The sequence below is a fragment of the Suricata suricatta genome, chromosome 4 (genome assembly GCF_006229205.1).
Source record: "Suricata suricatta isolate VVHF042 chromosome 4, meerkat_22Aug2017_6uvM2_HiC, whole genome shotgun sequence".
Lineage (NCBI taxonomy): Eukaryota > Metazoa > Chordata > Mammalia > Carnivora > Herpestidae > Suricata > Suricata suricatta.
In genome coordinates this window covers 47120570-47142969 of record NC_043703.1, presented here as the reverse complement: position 1 = coordinate 47142969, position 22400 = coordinate 47120570, and positions in this window count along the sequence as shown.

The window sequence follows — 22400 nt, the reverse complement described above, 5'->3', positions numbered from 1 at the left end:
TATATTCAACTTTATTTATTTACAAGATAATGATTGTTCTGTTTTTCTACAGCCTCCAAACATTTTATAAAAAAGAGATTTCTCTGTAGGATATTTTCAATATTCCAAAAAATATTGCATATTACCAGTCTATATGTCATATAGACTGGTCTATGTGCTTACACATAATATCTTTTTTAAAAAAAATTATTGTTTATTCCAAATTAAATGTCTTACTTTGAATAACAATTTAGAAACATTTTGTTATTTTATGATAAAAAGGAAATATGTTTATTTCTTTATTGGAATTAAAATAAGCCATAGATCTTACTTCAGATTTATTTAGCTATATAGAAAGTGGTCATTGCCTAAAAACATTAAATTTAAATTTTATTTTGATATTGCTTAAGAAGATAAAATTAAATAATAAGATGGTATTATTTTTTAATGAATATTTTAGGTAAATCAAAAGCCTGTAACACTAATAGCAATCAACAAACAGATAAAATACAGTTCTGATACAATTCTAGAGAATGATGGGTATCTATTTATGTTTCTTTATTTTTTGGTTTTTTTTAACTTTTTTAATGTTTATTTTTGAGAGAGACAGAGACAAAGAGAGAGAGAAAGAGCGAGAGAGAGAGAGAGAGAGAGAGAGAGAGAGAATGAGAGCACAAGTGGGGGAGGGGCAGAGAGAGAGGGAGACACAGAATCGGAAGCAGGCTCCAGGCTCTGAGTTCTCAGCACAGAGCTTCATATGGGATCAAACTCACGGACCATGAGATCATGACCTGAGCCAAAGTCAGACGCTTAACCGACTGAACCACCCAGGCACCCCATGTTTCTTTATTTTGAATATCTATGTAAACCTCAATAAGTCCTTGATACCAATTTACAAAATATTTGGGTAAAATCCACACAATAGATAACATATGAAACTATCAATATTTTAAAATTACAGTATGGAAAGAATACAGCCTAACTAAAACCTCCATATGACAGAAAGCTTAGGAAATATGATTTTCATTTTTGAATGGCAAATTTTGATTCTCTGAACCTGTACACTGGTCCAAGATATAATCTTGACTTTATAATTTAAATAAAATCAGTTGGGGGACATTGCCTTAGGCCAATATGTCACCTCAACCACAGAATATTTAAATTTTTAAGTTTACATCCCAAAAATTATTGAAATATATAGTCTACGTAATTATTAAGTTGAGGAATAAGTAAATTTGGTACTATACATTGCCCTCTTTATTTCTATCAAGTACTTAATTAGATTAAATTATTTTCCAGAAGGTATTCACTTTCTAAGAAATACTGAGTCAAACATACTAGGGATACCTGAAACAAACCTGAAGCTAAAATGAATAATGACAGAGGATTACTCCACACTTGAAATCACTTAATTTCCATCAAGATATGTAACCAGTCCAAGTGTAGAATCTGAATAGAAGATTCGCCATGCTCTAAACTGCGGCATTTTGCATTAATTTATCAGCATGCAGAAAACCTAGCTTTGCAAAATATATTATTGTCAATATCATACCATCCGCTAACTGTGTTAACATTAACAGGAATTTGGAAGCTAAAAACAGAGCCTGAATGGGACACTATTTTTATAACCAAAGATTGCTTTCATCTCTATCTCAAATGTTGCAATTAAAAATAAAACCGAAAGCCTCTACTTACCTTTTAGAATTTGACTAAAATTTCTAAAATCTAATATACAACACTATCCCACTAAAATCTTTAAACTTAATGAATTTTAGAGTATAAGAAATCTCAAGAAAACATAGCATAAATAAGATAAATATTTCTTTGTCTCTTTGGCTCTGATTGGTAGTATGTTTTAGGTCCATTAGAACTTTCAAAGGTCTTGGATTATTTTTTTCCTCCTTTCTCTCTTCCTCCTTTCTTCGTTCCCTCTTTCTCTTCCTCCCATTCTATACCTTCCTTCCCTCCTTCTTTCTTCCTTCTTTTAAACCTTAAGTAAAAGAGTCAAGAACTCAAATGTCAAAATCTATATAATTTCATTTATAACAAAGTTTTCAAAAGGGTAAAGCAAATGTTATAGAAATCTGAAGATAAATTATCCATGGAAGAGATGACTAGGCAGGGGTAGGAGGGAGTATTCTGGTATGGTGGAAGTATCTCTTGTCCAATTGCACAATGTGCTGATAGATAGATAGATAGATAGATAGATAGATAGATAGATAGAAAGAAAGATATGAAAAATATAAAATTAAACAAACATATTCAAACAAACAAAATATGTGAGAATTTATAAACAGCAAACTTCCTAATGAATATAGGGTGATCTTTAGTTAGAGGAACAATAATCGCAAATGTAAGTACAGAGATGTGGGAAGTAATTAGAATGTAATAAAAATGGTAAATTTGGGTAAATCTAAATGAATATTAATGTAATAAATGTATATCAGTTATTTCTTGTGACATTTAAAATTTGCATAAATTCAGCAATGTGACAAATTATAAAACTCATGAGGACTGTAAATGTAGTTAATATATTCAAATGTATTATACAAATAATGGTAAAAAATACTAATATTATCAAGCTTTAAGGTCAAGAATAAACACTGAAAATTTTAAGGGCACCTGAGTGACTCTGTTGGTTGAGTATCTGACTCTTGATCTTGGCTCAGACCATGATCTCACAGTTAGTGGGATTGAGTCCTATGTCGGGCTCTGTGCTGACAACTATAGAGCCTACTTGGGATTCTCTCTCTCCCTCTCTCTCTGCCCCTCCCTCACTTGCTAATGCTCTCGCTCTCTCCCTCTCTCTCAATAAACAAATAAACTTAAATATACATATATATATATGTATATATATATAGGGGTGCCTGGGTGGCTTAGTTGGTTAAGGATCTGACTCTTAGTGTTCAGCTCAGATTATGATCTTTCTGTTTGTGAGTTCAAGTCCCTTGTCAAGTGCACTGCTGATAGTGTAGAGACTCCTTGGATTCTCTCTGTGTCTCTCTGCCCCCTTCACACTGTCTCTGTCTCTCAAAATAAATGGAAAACTTTTTTAAAAATATAATTTTTTAGGATTTCCACTAAGAAAATAGTAAAAATATGTATAACTATTGTGGTTACAGATAGGGAAATGGAATAATAACATATATCACATATAAAAAATACTAAGATATTAGATTTTAAGTCCAAATATGTGAGCAATCACATTAAATATAAATAGGATAAATACTCCAATTAAAAAATATATGGTCAGATTGGATTGAAATACTAATGCTGTTTATAAGGAACAGTTTTCTGATGTATAAAGATGTAGAAAGTACAGGTAAATCAGTCACAGAGATCTTGTTATTTATCCTAGAAATGGTAGTGCATCTTTTTACTGAGAAATAGTTTTAATTTTCCATATCACATTAAGTCAATTTCAAAACTAGAAGATGAAAATTTTTATTTGAGTGATAGCAATAATAAATTTTTAATCTGTCCTTTGGTGGAATTTAACCTTGGAAAATATTTCTTCACATGGAATTACAGCAACTGGATTTTTGTTAAGTGAGCTCTTTCATATGCCATTGAGTGCTCTTTCTGATGAATGAAGAAAATCAAACATTATGTTACTTGCACTATAGTTTGGCTTCCTAAGAAATCCTCATATTTTATTTTCACATTAAAAAATATCAAATTACTTCGGGCTATAAGTTGATAGGATTGGACTTTCTGAAGCCAGATTAAATTTTTATACTCAAGACAATTTAATTCTAAGTAATGTATTCAACAAGTGACTTGAAATCAGAAAATGATGCCTACAGGTTTTGCCATTGTTCGGAGTAAATAAGAATTTTTTCTAATCTAAGTGGTATTTAGAAAACTATCCAGATATTAAAAAAACAAAACAAAACTTTAATATTATGATTATTTTCCAAGTATCTTGATAGCCTTCTTTTGCTCAGCTCCAAATGGCATAAGCAAGGGCAAAACGTTCTACTGTTGCAGTTTTACTTTGAAACTCTTAGTGTTCAATCAATATAATTCGACAGACTGGAGGAAATAGAAGGAGAGTATGGTAGCTTATGGCCACATTCCCCCCCCAAATACTATGCATGATAACAAAACCAGTACATAATATAATAGTGAAATGTATTGAAATTTTTGAAATTGGATATTAAAGTATGAATATCTGATTCCAAAATGCATGAATGATTTCTCCTACTACCATTCTCCCTTCACATCCCCCAATTCAGACTTAATCTTTGAAGAAAGGCAAAATAAATCTATTTGATTCATTAGAATAAGTGTCTCTCATTCTTAAGAGGCAAAATATTTTAGATACATTATAAGCCCTGTTATATAACAAAAAACAAAAATTAAAACTCAGACAGGTATATATAAAAATCTCAGGTGCCATTCATAAATTATGCATGTTAAGCAGTTTTCAAGATTCTGATTTCCTTGTTTACATAATGGGCATATTAATTTATGCTTTACATAGCAATTGTGAAAATTAAATAATGTAAGGCATCTATGAAGAATCCTGAATAAGAAGGTCCACAATGTACATTACTTCCCTTACTGCTTCTTTTATAGTTTTTTCTCCTTTTACCCAGACGTAGCTTTCTCATAAAAGATCTTTACATCTTAAAATATACATATTTTTTGTATTTTATTTGAAATTTATTTATTTGAGTTACTCCTATTTTAGCATTATTTCTTCTCTATATTTATAGTCACATAGGTTCTTGCGACCCATTATTTGTACTCTGCTTTTGTCAGAACTAATTAGTTTGAGACGAATAACATCAATTTCTTAACATAAGATAATGATATAATCTTGATATCTGATTATTCCTTTAAGATACACTGTACTAAAGTTATTCATCAAAATAAAAAGAAATGAACATGTGGACATTTCACAGGATATATCAAATTTCCAAATTCATTATTGTTAAAACAAAGCAGGCAGTGATTACCATGAAAGGAGATAATGAATGTATGGTTTCTTTGGGCTCCTGGAACTGTTGCTATCAAGAAAATTTCTGTTATTTCCATATTCCACAAAATAGATGGAAAATGGCCAACATAAAATATCTTGAAAACTACATTGTGCAGTTTATGTTATGATAAAATAATCATGTTGAACTTAGTCTACCATTTACCAATCTAGTGTTTAATGAAAAATACAAATCCTCTGGCCTCTACCATTTTAATAATACTCACATTCCTTGAGTTCAACCATGTCTTTTTCTCTGACCGTGGGTGACAATAATGGGACACCATTTTTTTAAGGAAGCTAGTAAATTACTGGCAAAGTAGAACATTGTGAACTTTAAATGTTTTCAAGTGCAAGATTGAGTCAGAATACAATAGATCCCTGATGAATTCCATTTCTGAAGTTCTTTTAAATTACTTATATTAAATTATATCTGCCTAGTCCTTTGAAAAAAGAGAGATTTTTGGCCTACAAAAATCTTAAGTTTTGGAAAACAAAATTGCATTCATCTATGTAATCATCCCTCTAGGTCTGTAGTAATTACTTGTATCTGAGGCACACATTATGTCTCTGTAATACAAGTAGTCATTGTCTTGATTCAAAATCTCCTTGATTGAAAGTGCCAGAGTGTGTTTGTGGTGGTTCAATAGTTGGAGTTTGCATGTCACTATCAATCTGATTGTCCTTTCAAGTAATAGTTTCTTACTTCCTAAATAGCTAGAACTTCTGCTTTTTATTTCAAAGCAATAAAACAATCCATGCTGAGACCACTAGTTACAAAGCAGGTCTGAATTCCACATATGATGCATTTGTATGTCTGTTATGATTCTTTTGCATTCTACTAGACACGAGACAGAGTAGCCATTAGGTAAACTAATATTTGAATGAGCTAGCTTGTCAAATAGCAGAAAAGAATACATTACTATGTGTATAAAAGAAATAACATGATAAAAACAGTGAAATAATGCAATTTTGGAATAATCCTTTACTGATCAAATAATTTATGTTAGGTAGAGATGCCATCCTTGATAAATATTATCACAAAACAGAAATAAAAAGTGTAGAAAATTCCAAAGCAGAAATAATCCAGCTTGGGATCTCTAAATTAGAATAATCATTGATGCAGATGATTGCTTGCTCTGGTGTATTTTTATTTGGAAAAAGTGAATAGTTTTTCTTATAGAACAATTGAAAAAACAACTGTACCAATTCTGTTTAAACAATTGAACTACTAGTTGAAGCAAACATTGGTACATACAGAGAAAAGTGAAAATTGTTGATGGCCCAAGAGGATAATACTTGAATTGTGTTTTGTAGACATATACAGACAAGTGACAGAATATGACATAGAGTTCCTTTATAAAAATATTACCAAAAGATAAACTTTTCATTTTTTTATCTGTACTGATAATTATTGTGCATTAGCACACTCTAACCTTCAAGAAAATAGAATTAATAGACTTGCTGCTTTAAAATACATTCCTAATTTATTTTAAGTTACTGGCAAAAACTCCTATTAGACCAGCAGTATGCTATATGATATAATATATTGTTATATATTATACATTACCTAGCCATGTAATGATTGTTATTTTTTTAATATTAGCCATGCTGCTAGTATAATATTATATTGTATCTGTTCTCTCTTTGGTCTTATTCAAAATACATGTCATAATGAGTAACTGGCAAAAGAAATAAAAGGTATGTTTTGAATTCAGTATTTTAAATGCTATGGCTTTTTTGGAAAGATCTGTTTCCTAGCATGCAGGAGGTAAAGAAGGAATGAAAACACCATATTTATTCCTGAATTTTTTCACTATTCAATTATTGCATTATCATGGATACAGGATAGGATCATCATAGACATAGAGTATAGGATGTAGGAGACTTAGTAGTGTATGTAATATACTCCATCTCTGATGATATTGAATTTAGAGACTAGTAGAAAAACAAAATGGTAAATGAATGTTTACATAAGCTGGTGGCCGTTGTATACATCACTAAGGAAGGTGAGTAAAGAACGCTGCCTGGACATGTAGTAGTAGAGCCCAGAACAGAATATCCTTATACCCATTTGCAATGGATATAACTTGTGATAGATGCAGTGGGTGATCTAAGTCTTCACAGACAACTGCTTAACTAGAGCTGTGCCCCTAAAGTCCAGAAAAGCTTAAACGGAGTGAAATTTCAAAGGGCCACTCAAAGAGCAGAGTACATGACAAGACATAACCTTCTCTTAAGGTTCCTATTTCCTGTCATCAGCACTGGGGTCTGCTCCTCACTGGCCCACTGCCAAAGTCGGTATATGACAGCAGAGGTCTTAATTACACTCTTAAGCTTGCCGTAAGAGGTGGGGATGAGCACTAGATCAACCAGTCTTAGCTTTTAAATCTCAAAAAATACATTGTGACATAAAAATATCCTCTTTTTTGTTTTCTAAAGATGTGTGAAGTTTCTCTACAGCTGTTAATACGTTCTCAAGATATTAAAATCAAACATATGCAACATATTCACTTTCATCACCCATCCAAATAGATGAGGTAGTCAGAAAGAAACAGAACCATAAGAAATAAGAGAACGTATGTGACTCTCCACCCTTTGATTTGGGATGAGAAATCACCATTTTCTTCAGAGGCAGGGATTAGTTGGCAGGACAGGGAAGTCTCATATCAGTTACAAGCCATGAAGTAATAATTTTCTCCTACCTTGATGTAATCCATCATAAATCCATTAATGTTCTCATTTACAAATTCCTTATTCAATAGATATTCACTGACATCTATATGCAGCAATTTTATGTGTTCTGAATACAATGGCTTTCAGTATAACTTATTTTATGTGCAGTAAAAACAACTCTAAAAAACTCAAGTTATAAAAGGTATATAAAAAGGCAAATAATAGTATACATAATTAGTTGTTGTAGAGGCACTCAGATCTCTTTGATGTGTCATTTGTCAATACCTTTTTCTATATTTTTGGTTAATTTTCTTAAAGCCCATTCGTCACAGGGGGGTCCACATGGCTAACAGTTGCACGGTTTAATGTTTAATACCTCTATAAGTAGATTTTAATTTTATAAATTGCAGGATGGACTGTGGCTAATTTAGCAATATATATAAAGTATCAACAATAGTTCTATTGTCATATAGTTCAGACATATGATAGAATATGACATGGAATTTCTTTATAAATATACTACCCAAATATGAATTTGTTAATTTTACTATTTCCAGAGGATCTTAAGCAAGTCTAAAGCAGATAGGATCCTGTTTTAAGAAAAGCTTACTAGACTCACTAAGCTGTGCCAAGATGCAACCAGCTGATTGAAAGATTAATGAGCTCCTTATCTAAAAAGTTTCTAAGGGCGCCGAGGTGGCTCCGTTGGCTAAGCAACTGACTTCAGCTCAGGTCATGACCTCGCGGTCCATGAGTTCCAACCAGGCATTGGGCTCTGTGCTGACAGCTTGGAACCTGGAGTCTGCTTCAGATTCTGTGTCTCCCTCTCTCTCTGCCCCTCTGCTCATGCTCTGCCTCTGCCTCTCAAAAATAAACATTAAAATTTTTTTTAATAAAGTTCCTCAGTCATAACCCATACTTGCTGGAGATGTTGTAGACCTGACGGAGATAACACCTTTAGTGAAATTTATATCACTTCTGATTATCAAAGTGACAAAATTTAACTACCTCTTAGAGATGATGTGAAAGTTCTTTGAAAAACACATTAATTTACAATTGCAGATACATTTGGTTATTATTCTTGTGATGTACAGCTATAGACAATATTGGTTACACAGTTGTCTTAGAGATTTGTGTGTAAATTCTAAAATATGTATGGTTATTTAAAAAAATTTTTTAATGTTTTATTGATTTTTGATACAGAGAGAGACAGAGCATGAGAGGGGGAGGGGCAGAGAGAGAAGGAGACACAGAACCGGAAGCAGTCTCCAGGCTCTGAGCTAGCTGTCAGCACAGAGCCTGACACGGGGCTCGAACCCACAAACGTGAGATCTGATCTAAGCCAAAGCCGGAGGCTTAACCGACTGAGCCACCCCAGGCGCCCCTGTATGTTTATTTTAGTAATAGCTAGTGCCCAGATAGAAATAGTTACATCTAGATAAAATCAGAGCCAGCAGTATAAACCTTCACCTTCTGAATCTAAAACTTTTTATTCCAAAAGACCTTCTGAAATTTAAATGAAAACTCCAAATGTGCAAGGTATTAAGCTTAACACTGCTTCTCAGATCTATTGCCACTAAAAATTAGGATATCATCCCTTGAAGAAGTACTTTTAGTAAGTTTTGGGTACTTCCATTATTACTTAAATAAGGGTTAAAGAAGTAAAACCATTTAATATGTTGGCATTTTTCTATTCTTTTTTGGTAACAGAAAACTCAAAGTAGCATAAAAATGGAATTAAAAGGGAAGTTAATTATAGTTATACTAAACCTCAATATAGTCTCATTTATGTTGGTTTGAAAAATGAACAAAGTGTAATGAAGTTGTTTTATTCCAGAATATATATTTTTGAGGATTTTAGCCAATCAGGAGCAAATAAACTGTAAGGAAGAAACTGACACTATAAAATGAAGGGGGAAAATAATAATCAGAAAGCAGAAATACTATAAAGGAAATCTTTTTTGGGGGGGAGAAAGAGTCACCCATAGTTATCAATTGTTTATGCTGCCAGGGAAAACGGATCAACAAGATTGAATAAAATGTTTCAGTATTTTTAATATCTTCCTTTTAGCAAAATATTTTCAATATCTTAAGTATAATTTGCTAAATGCAAGCCAATATAGCATACTTACCAATTCAGGGTATAAATCAACTTCATTCAAAAGTTAATTGCTATATAACCCCTTATAGTATAAGGGGAAGGATTTTTTTCCCTCTCCATTCAGAGCCCCAAATCATAAATTTTACAAATTTTGAATGTATCTCTATTCATATGATTTAAGAAAGAACAAATGTTAATTTATTTTCTCTTAAATTCCATAATAACAAGTAAGTTCTTATATTTATATCAGCTTTTCCTTCTCCCTCCTCTCACCCTTTACACACACTGTCCTCTCGGCTTCATCACCTTCTGGTAAGATACGGAAACGAGAAGGCTCTAGGAGTAACTAACCAAGGTTTACTAGATAGATTTCGTTACTGAATGGCTCAGTAGTCCCTAGAGGACTAATAGTGCTATAAATTATGAGACAGTTAGAAATAGAAACACAAACCAACCAAATAAGTAGAATTCTTTAAAAAAAAAAAAAGGAGGGGGGATACCCAAATGAAGTTAAGAGGAACAAGAGAACAAAAAAAGGCAAAGACAAAACTATGAAACATACCAATAATTAAATAAAATTGTGCTAAACACTAAAATCCCTAATTGAAAGCTCACTGTGATCTTAATAGATTTTTTAAATTCTCAATTTTTTTAGAGGCTTAAAATAGTAATAAAATGAACGTTTATATTTACTTTCAGCTTAACTATTGTCAGGGATCTTTGTTTTCAAGCCTACTGAAGTTCTTAATAATATAATATTATCTTATGTATTATAAGACAGGTAAAGTATTGTTATAACTTATGACAAAATAATTTCTTTTAATTATTTTGCACTACAGGTCTTCTGGTAATGAGTTCTCTCAATTTTCATTTTTCCAAAACAGTATTTCTCATTAATCTTTGACATATTTTTCCTCATGAGTTAGCAGTATATGTGTATGTATGTGTGTATGTGATTCTTATACATTCTAAGATCCTAATATCTTGTGTCTAAGAGAAACCTGATATATTTCTTATCTTTGTCTCTCTGAGCATAATGTTACTTTTTTTATTGACTACACTGAAGATGTTTAGTTTTTCTTGGATTTTTATCAGTTTGAATATAATGTATCTTGTGATTTTGGAGGAGGATATTTATTTTACTTTGGGTATCTGATTTTCTTGGATTGTATTTTAAGAATTTTTAGTTTTTTATAACTTTTACTTTTTAAATTAATTAATTTTATTGTTTTTAATTTTAATTACATTATCGTTAACATAAAATATTTTGTTAGTTTCAGGCATAAAGTATAGTGATTCAACAATCCTATACATTGTTAGTGCTCATCAGGATATGTATGCTATTTCACCTATCTCCCCACCCACTTACTCTCTGATTTGCTTTATTTTATTTTGTTATTTTGTTGTAAAGTTATTTATTTATTTTTGAGAGAGAGAGAGAGAGAGAGTATAAAAACAAGCAGGAGAGGGGCAGAGAGAGAGAGGGAGAGAGAGAACCCCAAGCAGTTTCTGCACTGTCAGCAGGGAGCAAGTTGTGGGTCTCGAACTCACAAACTGTGAAATCATGACCAGAGTGGAAATCAAGAGTCTGACACTAAACCAAGTGAGTCAGCCAGGTGCCCCTGATATGCTTAATTTTAAATGAGTTTCCTCATTTAAAGCTATTTTCTTTCAACAAGAACATTTTTTACTTGAAGTGTTCTTCAGAATACACAGTTCTAAAAGATATGTATAAAACATTCCATCCAAGAAAAATATAATACACATTTTCTTCAAGAACACACAGAAGAATTCCCTGGTTAAATCTATAAAAAGAGACATAACTAATATTACAAAGGTAAGAAGACTGAAATCATACCAAGTACATTTTCCAACCACAATGGTACAAAAGTAAAGGTGAACAATAAAACAAAGCTGGAAAATCTACAATGTAAATATTAAATATTTAACATTTAAATATTAAATGATATACAGTCACACAAGCAATGGGCCAAATAAGAAATCAAACAGCAAATCAAAATGTGTCTCAAAACAACAAAAAAGGAACAAACATAATATACCAAAACCTATGGGATGCAACAACATCAAATGTTAGAGTGAAATTTATCTATACATGCTTGTATTAAGAAAAAAAATCAAATAAACAACGGAGCAGTACACCGTAAGGAACTAGAAAAAAAAAGAAACTTAGCTGAGATTTAGTAGAGGAAGAAAATAACATAGAAAAATCAGAAATAAAATAGAGACCAGAATAACAATGATCAGTTTTAAACAAACAAACAAATAAACAAACCTTAACTAAGAAAAAAAAGAGAAGACACAAAAACCAATGAGAAATGAAAGAGAAAACAATACAATAGATAACCATAGAAATACATAGTGTGATAACAGATTACTAGAAACAATTATACATTAACAAATCAGATGATTTAGGGAGAAAACAACAGATAATGCCTAAAAACATACAAGTTGGCATGATTGGTCATGAATCTTGAGGACTTTTATTATTTTAAAAAAACATGTCCATTATTTCTTCTTATATTTCTTCTGCCTTGTTTATGTTTTCCTCCTGGGATTCCAAATACATATATGTTAGACCATTTAAGTTTGTCACTTATCTTTTGGAAGGTCTGTATTTTTTTTTTCATTCTCATTACTTTTTGTGCTTCAATCTGAGTAATTAATTGTTCTGTCATTAAGTTTACCTTTTTTTCCACAACTGCATCAAGTCTACTGATGTACCCATTGAAAGAATTCTTTGTCTCTGTTATCAAGTATTATCACATTATAGCTTGTTTTGTTTGGCATGTCCCTCTGACGCTTTTATGTAGTTTCTCTTTTTGAAGTTTCCCACAGGTTTCATGTGTTGTAAAATTCTTCCAATAGAGCTTTTTATATATTCATCATAGTTATTTTAAATTCCCTGTCTGATAAACCCAACATCTCAATAACTTTAAGGTTTAGTTTTGTTAATCATGTTTTTTGTGTGTATCATAAATTTTTATTGATTATGAAAATTTTGTGTAGAACAAGAGAGATACAATGGAGTAGTATTTGTGTTTTTTAAGTGGTTCCGTCTCTTTGTCTGCTAGGTCACTACTGTGGGATGGAGTCAATCTAGTCCAGAGCTGTGTTTAGATTTTGATGTTGCAATGCTCCTTCAGTGAATAACTGGCTTCAGATTCCTTGAGTGTTATCTGGGGCTTCGGGTGCTCACTGGGTGTCCAGAGAATTTCAATCACTTCTCCACGTGAAACTAAGTGTTAGGACCTCCTTGTAAACCTGTACTCCAGAAAAGATCTCTGTACATACTCTTGCCCCATCCTCTAGTATTAGATTGCTAATTCTGGTTCTCTGGTGCTCATTAGTGTGGCATTGTGGGTAAAAGCGTTTTCTTTTCTCTTGATCTGGCTTTGCCTTAGGCAGGCTCTGTAAACCCAAGTGTCTGAGTGTTACCTTTCCTTAGTGGTAGGAGTTGTCTTACAGTTTAAGCCCAGGAATTCTTCTGCCCCATCCTGAAAGGTAGAGAGATTTTTTTCTTTATTTTATTTTTCTATCTGTAGGTTGTCGTCATTGTCGTTGTCATCTTCTTCTTCTTCTCCTTCGCCTTCCTCTCTTCTTTTCTTCTTCTTTTTAATGTTTATTTATTTATTTTGAGAGATAGTGAGTGGGGGGAGGAGCAGAGAGAGAGAGAGACAGAATCCAAACAGGCTTTGCAGCTGTCAGCACAGAGCCTGATGGGGGATTCAAGCCCATGGATTGGGAGATCATGACCTGAGCGGAAACCAAGAGTTGGAAGCTCAACCAACTGAGCCATCCAGGCACCCCCTGTAGGGGTTCTTCTATTGTTAAACCATTTTTGCATACCTGACATAAGCTCAACTGGGATGTGATATGTAATATGTATTATATCTAATGATATATATTTATACACTGCTAGAATTTATTTGCTAGCATTTTTCTTATAATTATTGCATCTATATTCATGATTGAGATTGGCTTCTAATTTTTCTTTCTCATCCTGTACTTACCTCGATTTGATGTGAAGACTAAGGTTACCCTGGCCTCATAGATAGAGGTAGTGTTCCTGCTTTTTCCATTCTCAGAAACAGTGTTTTATAGAATTAGAGTGATCTCTCCTAGAGAGAGCTTTTTTTTTTTTTTTTTTGGCCCTACACAGTAAATCTTCAGTTATGTCATCAAGGTAACAGAGTTTATTGTTCTTCTTAGTGGCTTAAGACGTGTTTCTCACACAACTATTAGAAAGCCCCAAACACTGACAATATCAAATACTGGAGAGATTGTAAAGCAATAGGAGATTATCCATTGTCCATGGGAATGCAAAATGGTATATCCATTTTAAGAGAATCTGGCAGTTTCTTACAAAACTAAATATACTCTTACCCTAAAACTCATCAATCACACTCCTTGGAATTACTCAAAGGAGTTGCAAACTTATGTCCACATAAAAACCTGTATATGGATATTATAGCAGCTTTATTCATAATCCCCAAACTTGGAAGCAAGCAATAGTTGAATGGATAAATAAACTGGCACATCCAAATATGGACTCAACTCAAGCCCTACATCATCAAAAGAGTGGTTCTTAATACTTTCATATATGCTCATATATGTGTCATTGTAGACATGCATTGTACCGTGTTTAATTACTTTGTTGTCTATATTTACTTGTTCATCCTAGTGCAGTGGAAGTTTTGAAAGCCAGGACCACTGTCCTATATATCTATTTAGAGTAATGTCAGGATCATCATGACACTGGATGGCTGCTTAATGATTGAATGAATGAATGCATTGGACAGATGAATCCATAAATAATCTCACTTGGTGACTTTAATGGGATACCACAATAGAAAAAAATTATTAAGGTATGACTGAAGTATTCTTAGATTAGATTGATTTTTGGGTACTTAGTCCCAAAGTTTGGACTTTTCCTTTGTACCAGGGTTTTGAAATGAGGAAGCATCTGTCCTATGACATGATTTTACTTAATAAATAACTTTTAAGGGGACATCTGGGTGGCTCAGTTGGTTAAGTGTCCAACTCTTGATTTCTTCTCAGGTAATGATCTTCTGGTTTGTGAGTTTGAGCCTCATGTCTGGCTCTGTGCTGACAACCTAGAGCTACTTGGGATCTTCTCTCTCTCCTCTCTCTGTCCCTCACCACTTCTCTCAGGATAAATAAATAAACTTAAAAAAAATTAAAAGAAATAACTTTTTAGGAAGCAATCTGATGAATTTCCATTACTACCCAATAGAAATCTAAAATCTTTTGGGGAGTGCCTGGGTGGCCCAGTCGGTTAAGTGTCTGACTCTTAGTTTCAGCTTAGGACATGATCTCACAGTTTGTGAGCTCCAGCCCTGCACTGGGCTCTCCATTGACAGTGAAGAGCCTGCTTGGGATTCTCTCTCTCTCTCTTTCTGTCTCCTATTCTCCTTCAATTCCTCCTGTGTCTCTGTCTCTCAAATGAATAAACTTAAAATAAAATATTTTTTGAACCCTTGGTAAAGAATTGAGGAATAAACCATAAAAATCTCACTTCAGGGGTGCCTAGGTGGTTAGTCGGTTAAGCGTCTGACCTCGGCATAGGTCATGATCTCACCGTTCATGGGTAGGAGCCCCACGTCGGGCTCTGTGCTGACAGCTCAGAGCCTGGAGCCTGTCTTCGGATTTTGTGTCTTCCTCTCTCTCTGACCCTCCCCCACTCTTTCTGTCTCTCAAAAATAAATAAAAAACATTAAAAAAATTTAAAAAGCTCACTTCAGTCTCAGTGGGTTAAGCAGCTGACTCTTGATTCAGGTCCTGACCCCACAGTTCTAGGATAGAGTCCTGCATCAGGTTCAGTGTGGAGTGGGGAGCCTGCTGGGGATTTTCTTGCTCTCTTCCTCTCCACTGCTCATGCTCGCCCTCTCTTTCTCTCTCTCTAAATAAATATATTTTCTAAAAGATCACTTCAAAATTAATGGTATTATAGAAACAATAATTTTTAGTCAGATAGGAAAATAACAGTATAAGGTATATTTATACATAGATGTTAAGTATATTACTAATACTTATTCTTAATTGACTAATTCAAAATTTTCATATTTGACATGTAAATGACAACTGCATTTGGATATACAAATGTAGGTTGAAATTCTTTCATTCTACCAATATATATAGTTGAGTGATCTAGGCAGGCCATAGAGTCTAATTTAGTTACTACATCCATGCTTTAAGAGGCTTCTACAGATAACATCTGTATTCTCTGTCATACCAGAGTCCTTTTATTTCTGTGTGGAGGAATTTTTTTTTTTTGTATATCATCTATTATTCAAATGGCACCTTGATGTATTAAATGAGGAACAGAAGAAATATTCACCCTTAAAGTAATATGTCAAATTATGACATTTCTAATGAATAAAAAAAGAAACACTATTCACTCTTATATCCTCTTATATATGACTGTATAAATAATAAGGGTAAATATAGATATGTATATATAATTTATCTAGACCATATGCTTATTTATATAAGCATCCTTTCCCTTTCCCCTTTAATAAAGCAAAGACAATTTGCCTTTATTTCTGACATTTCTGAGATTTCTTTGAAACTTTTTGAATGTTTAGTCTGTGAATGTTGAAACATTGTCATTTTCTGTTTGTTAGTACCATTTGTATAGGATTAGTATATGTATTCTGAAAGTATTTTTGTAAAAAGTTAAGAATATTACTCTCAAGTCTATCATGTGTTGAAGATATTTTTATTTCTTTAATGATAAAATAAGATAATAAAGCTGGTTCCAAGGAAAATACAGACTAGTTTACATAGCCAATGATAGAAAAATACACTGCAATAAGATTGTTAGATACTAAATAGTCTAATGTCCTCTAGGACAATAAAACCACAACATTTGGTATTACCTTTTGCATTTCTGAAGTCTTTTAGAATAAATTTTAATGTCTAAGAATGACTTTGAAAGATATAGTCATCTTGTCATGTTTCTACATCTTAAATAAATTGTCCTAATGGTATATTTAACCTCCATAATTCCAACCGTGATGTTTGCAAGTCTTTCTGACTTCCGAGGTTTAAGAAGAAATAGCTCACCCTTGCATTGCACACATTTACGAGACCCTATAGTTTTTCTCAATCATTTGATGCTTTATAGAGAAAGGTTGTATAAGGTACTAGCATCTACCTCTCTGTTAGGTTCTTATAACTTTTATTCCCTGTACATATATCTGTTTCTTACACCTGATACTTACTCTCCAAGTAAAATAGCCACACTTGAAACATCACATCAAAGGCATTCACACATATCTAATGTTTTTAATGGGGAATTTTGAAGTTTCCAATTTTATTTAAAAAGGTATAGGCACCAAAGTGCTTGAAATAACTTCTATTTCAGTATTAAGAAAACCTGACATCCTAGAAATGTTTGCTTGCTTTTCTCTGCAAGGTTTATTACCAGCCATCACCCTACCTCTTGCTCTGATCTTGTGGGTGTCTCTCCCATAATCTGTACAGTTGTTTTTTCGTTTTGTTTTGTTTTGTTTTGTTTTGTTTCTTTCTTTTCATTTTGAAAAGTTTTTTCTCTCTCCATGTCAGTCAAGCATTATGCCAATATTTGAAAAAGGCAAATGCGACAGAGTTTATTTTCTTCCAAAGATACTAGTCGCTAATGTTGGAAATAGTGCACCCCTAAATAAGAAAACTCCTATAGGACACTTCACATTATTTTGGAGCTGTTAAAATATTAAATAAATGCCCAGCAATGTATTAATTTCAACTGATATATTTATGTCACAGGGTTAAATCAAGTATTCAGGCTGGTATTTTGCTTGGATTGAGAAGTATTCTTTCAAGGACAGTTTTTCTCTAATGTTTGTTAAGTAGATTAAGGTAGTCAAGGGTCCTCATGGAAGTGGAATGATCCTAGACTCTCCAGTCAGGACACCTAGGTTTGATTCCAGGCTCAGAAAAGGACAATTGCACCTCTCATAACATGGAAGTGAAGGTTAAATTTGTTTATTCCTTAAGCTCTTAAAGTGACTAGCATAGAAAATGTAGTTTATTGTTGTTGTTATTATTAAACATAGCAGTGACATGATAAGAATTTCTCACTACTGTTCTAAGGAAATTATATAAATACAGTTTAAATGCTTATAATATTCAAGCTCAGTAATGAAGATGGTGTCACTTATTTACATAGAAAACATAAATGGCAATGGGTGATATTCCATTTAGTGAAGGGAGAGAAAGGAAAACCATGTTCCTAAAAATATAGACTTACAGGGGATTGAAGAGAGGGACTCATGGGTGTAGGAGGGCAGTGGAGAGAGGCATGGCAGGAAAGTGTGGAAATCTGAATTACAAGATCTTGCAATTACTGACTTCGACAAGTTGAAGACTGTAATAGGGCAAATTAATATAAACTCGTTGTGAGAGAATTCTGCCTAGAAATGTTAAGTTTAAAATGCATTGCACAAATTTGTATTCTAGCTTTTTGTTGACTATCCCTTCATTTACTTTGAGCACTTGTCTCAGTCAAAAATATAGAGAAAGAGGAGTGCCTGGGTGGCACAGTTGGTTAGGCATTAGACTCTTGATCTCAGCTCAGGTCATGATCTCACTGTGTGTGAGTCTGAGCCCCACATCGGACTCTGTGCGGATGGCTTAGAGCCTGCTTGGGATTCGGTCTCTCCTTCTCTCCGCCCCTCCCCAGCCTGGGCTCTCTCTCTGTCACTCTCAAAATAAATAAATAAACTTTAAAACAATTAAAAATAAAGAGAAAAAAAATCAATCTTGATGGCAACACAGACTGATAGTTGCCAAAATATTTACTGTTAACTCAATCTTACCGATTAAATATCTCTACATTAAAACAAATATTTTTGTGGTGCCAAGAATAAAATACATTTTTCCTCCACAGTTGCTTTAAATGAGATAATGTCTTCAAAATCTCCCATCTCCCTGAATTGTGCTCAGCTGGAGTATGTGACCACTGAGAAATTGGAATGAAGAAAAAAGCATTACCTTTTCCTTCATTCTTTAAGGTGGCTTTGCTTTTAAAAAGAAAAAAAAAAACATACCATCAAAATCCACTCTACGGAAAGCAATGTCTTTGGATCATTATCACAGTTCTTTTCACTGTGCTAAATGAGCTGAACATTTTTGGACAAAAATATCTGTGTTCCTTAATAGGGCATAACTAGGAAGCCTCAGCCACTGCTTGTTGCCTCTGCCGTGAGATGTCCTCATTGTGTTTTTTTCATGTCATTATCACATACTTGGATTTGTCCTCACTTCAGAATCCAGAGGAGCCAGTTGGAACTAATTTGCCATATCAGTTTTACGGACTTAACTACCTTATTAAATATAATGTGCCAAAATGGGAACTCCACAGCTTCATGTATTCTTTCTATCTGAATTTCTATAATATTTGAATTACTTCATTGTTGAGGCTTTATAAAGGGCATGTGATAAGAAAATTCTCAAGTCCTACATGAGCAGTTGGCATACGGTTTAATTGCACACTTGTTTGAGAATCGGCTCTGGGTGTTTGAAATAGCCTGTTTAAATCTTGTCTTCATGATAGAATTATTGTAACAGATTTTGCCAGTGGAACTGAAGGACCATCAAGTTTCCTTTTGTTGTGTTTTGTTTTGTTTTAGTAGCTATTTACTTGCTTGGCTAAGTTAGGCAAAATAGATAATCTTTTCATTGCCTTTATAAAATAGTCTTGAATACAATAGAAAGGAGAGACTCAAAAATATGTAGTAAATGTGTTTTGACTGGAACTGAACAAACAGTAGGCAACTGAGCCCTAAACCATATGATCATGCTAAAAAGCATGAAAATACTGTGCCTTACTACAGAGAAGAGCATGTTGAAATTGTACAGTGGACTAAATACATTTTTGCATGCATTATATAATTTGATTCTCACATGATCAGTATAAGCAGTACAGCAAACATCTCCTTTACAGAGCACGGAGGCTCAGGCTGGTTGTAACTTGACCTTTGCAATGTGTCAGAATGATCCAGAGAGTGTTATAAAAATGCCAATGCTTGTCCACTCCCAAGATCAACTGAATAAGAATTCTGTGGAAAAGGCCTGCATTTTCACATTTAAATAGGCTCCCTAATCAATCCCCAAGGAAGATTGGCTACCTCTCTTTATACTGTGTAGCTCTGGGCTGAGTCTAAGTACCCTGCATGCAATAAAGTGCTGAGAGCAATGGCCGGGCACCTGGGAATCTGGTAGTGCAGGAGTCAGGGAATTCAGACTCCTTTCGTGAAGACTGCTTCAGTGTTACTGAGACTCTCCAAAAAGTGGAAAGAGAATGAGGAAGGGGAAGGGGTCACCTCAGGCAAGTGGGACCCACTCCCCCTATCTCTTTCTCTTTGGTTTAGTGAGAAAGTGTAGAAACTCTGAAATACTTTACTCAAACAATCCCAAACTGGTTACAGTCAGAAGGGAGCTTCAAAGAATGACAAGATCTTGGGCCCTAATAGCTTTTCAACACTGATAATGAGTGGGAAGGTGCAAACTTCTTGCCCATGGGTTTTAAACATATGATTTCCTTTTATCTCTTGATGGCGTATTCTGTTTTGCTTGGAGAGAGAGAGGTAATTTAGGTAATCTCTAAAGAAACTTTGAGTAACATGATTCAATACTATGAAGTAATATGTATTATTTTAAGCTTGATGCAAGCGTAAGTCTGGATAAAATGTCCTGGTTTAAATGAACTGTTTGCATTTATTTTGATGAAATATAATATAAAAATACAAAATAGTAACTCAAAGCTTTTTTGTAAAACTCCCATCACCACTCTTCGATGCTTGAGATATTGCATCTTGTATAAAGATTCCATTTTAGGAGTCTGATTTCAAGTTCAGATAAGTCAGCAATTGGAGATTTACAGGAAGGCAGGTAATGCATGTGTGGCTATCTGAATTCAAAATCTAAAACACATTGATAATAGTCATCTTAATCACCTCTCTTTGGCTCACAGTATTTTCTTTCTTTTTTTCCTTTTTATATGAAACCTGAAACCTGTCCCCCCCCCCATCACAGATTTAAGTGGAGATTTTAATGTTTTCTTTAAACTGTGCCTTAGGTTAGAGACAATTGTTTTATTTCAGATAGGAAGTAAAAATTTAGATCCATTTGATGCTAATGTGATCAGGATCAGTGTAGTTAGACTTTACAATTTTCATAATCTGTTTTGACTCTGGGTGCAGTTTACATTTTCCAAACATAAATAAATTTGTAACTGTGGAGTTTTGGTATGAGAGTTTGTCCTCTCTCTCTGAGAATATAAGGTAAATGATTATGAGTACTGAGTGTATACTTTCCTAGGAGAACATAGAAAGATAATATTATTACTGTTTCTTAAGGGTTTCATAGAAGAAACCAGAGAATTGTAATTTTCAGTAACATGGGAATGTTAACTGGTAACACTGGTACCCTTAACACATCAGAGATAATAAATATTTATGAAAAAATGATTGATTGAGTGATTGTGACCTTCTGGCTCTTATATAGCTCATCTCCAAATGAATATTAAATTAGTTAGTTAAATGAATTAGGATAGTGCCATGGATAACATTCAAAATGTTTATTATATATTATTATGAATATTAACAGTAGTTTTATTGTGAAATACCAGAATAGTCTAGTTACTGTTTGAATATAACTGTGCTTTCAAGATGAATCAAAAGAATATTTTTATACACAGCATGAATCTTAGTAAAATGACAAGAGTGTAAATCTGATCTGTGAGATTTGAAAAAGATACCTAGTTTTCCAAATTGCTGATAGTAATTTGTGATATCAGTCTGTTAAAACATCATTAAAAATATGAAATGCTTTATTCTATTTCATAAGCAGACAACCAACAAAATGGGATGGAAGTCATGCGTTTAACTGTAGGGCACTATTACTTTTTTTTCATTGTTATTCTTGGGATGGGCAAGGAAGGCTTTTTGCATTCTGGGAATCCTGAGACCTTCTTTTTAATCCTGTCTCCTAACTCTGTTGGATAATATATGAAAAAATATTTTTTTCTTATATTTTTTCATGTTGAAAATGAAAATTCCAGTGTGTATTAACAGTACTTGTATATGAAAAATGTAAAATTATATCCACATAAGGACAAATATCTTGGATACAAGATAACCAATCCATTTAATTTGGATGAACTAAAAATGTGTTATGTTAATAGCCACAGGGCAAGTTTTAGATTTACCTTACTTTTCCAGTCTATCTGAAACACTGCGTTGAGTGAATGTTCCCCCTGTGTGGAAAGACTTCTGGTGGTTAAAACAGTCAATGATGTACTAAGTTTGAGTTCTCCTAGCACCTATGACTGACATATAATTGGTTTATGGTTTTTGTCGAGGGGCAGATAATGGCCAACCAAGGATTTCCTTTTTCAAATTGTGGTTTTTGCTTTCTGATTATCAACTGCCTTGCTTTAAATTTGCAGTTGGAGGTTAAAGAGTTGCTTTTTCTTTTTTAGGTTTATGGATTCAAGTCTAAGGTTTAAGAACCCTGAGAAATCAATGAGGATTCTAGAGTCCTATGTGATGTGGACTATCACAATGACAATTAGGTTTAGCAAAAGTTTTTTTGTGATAAGAATCATTGCAAAGT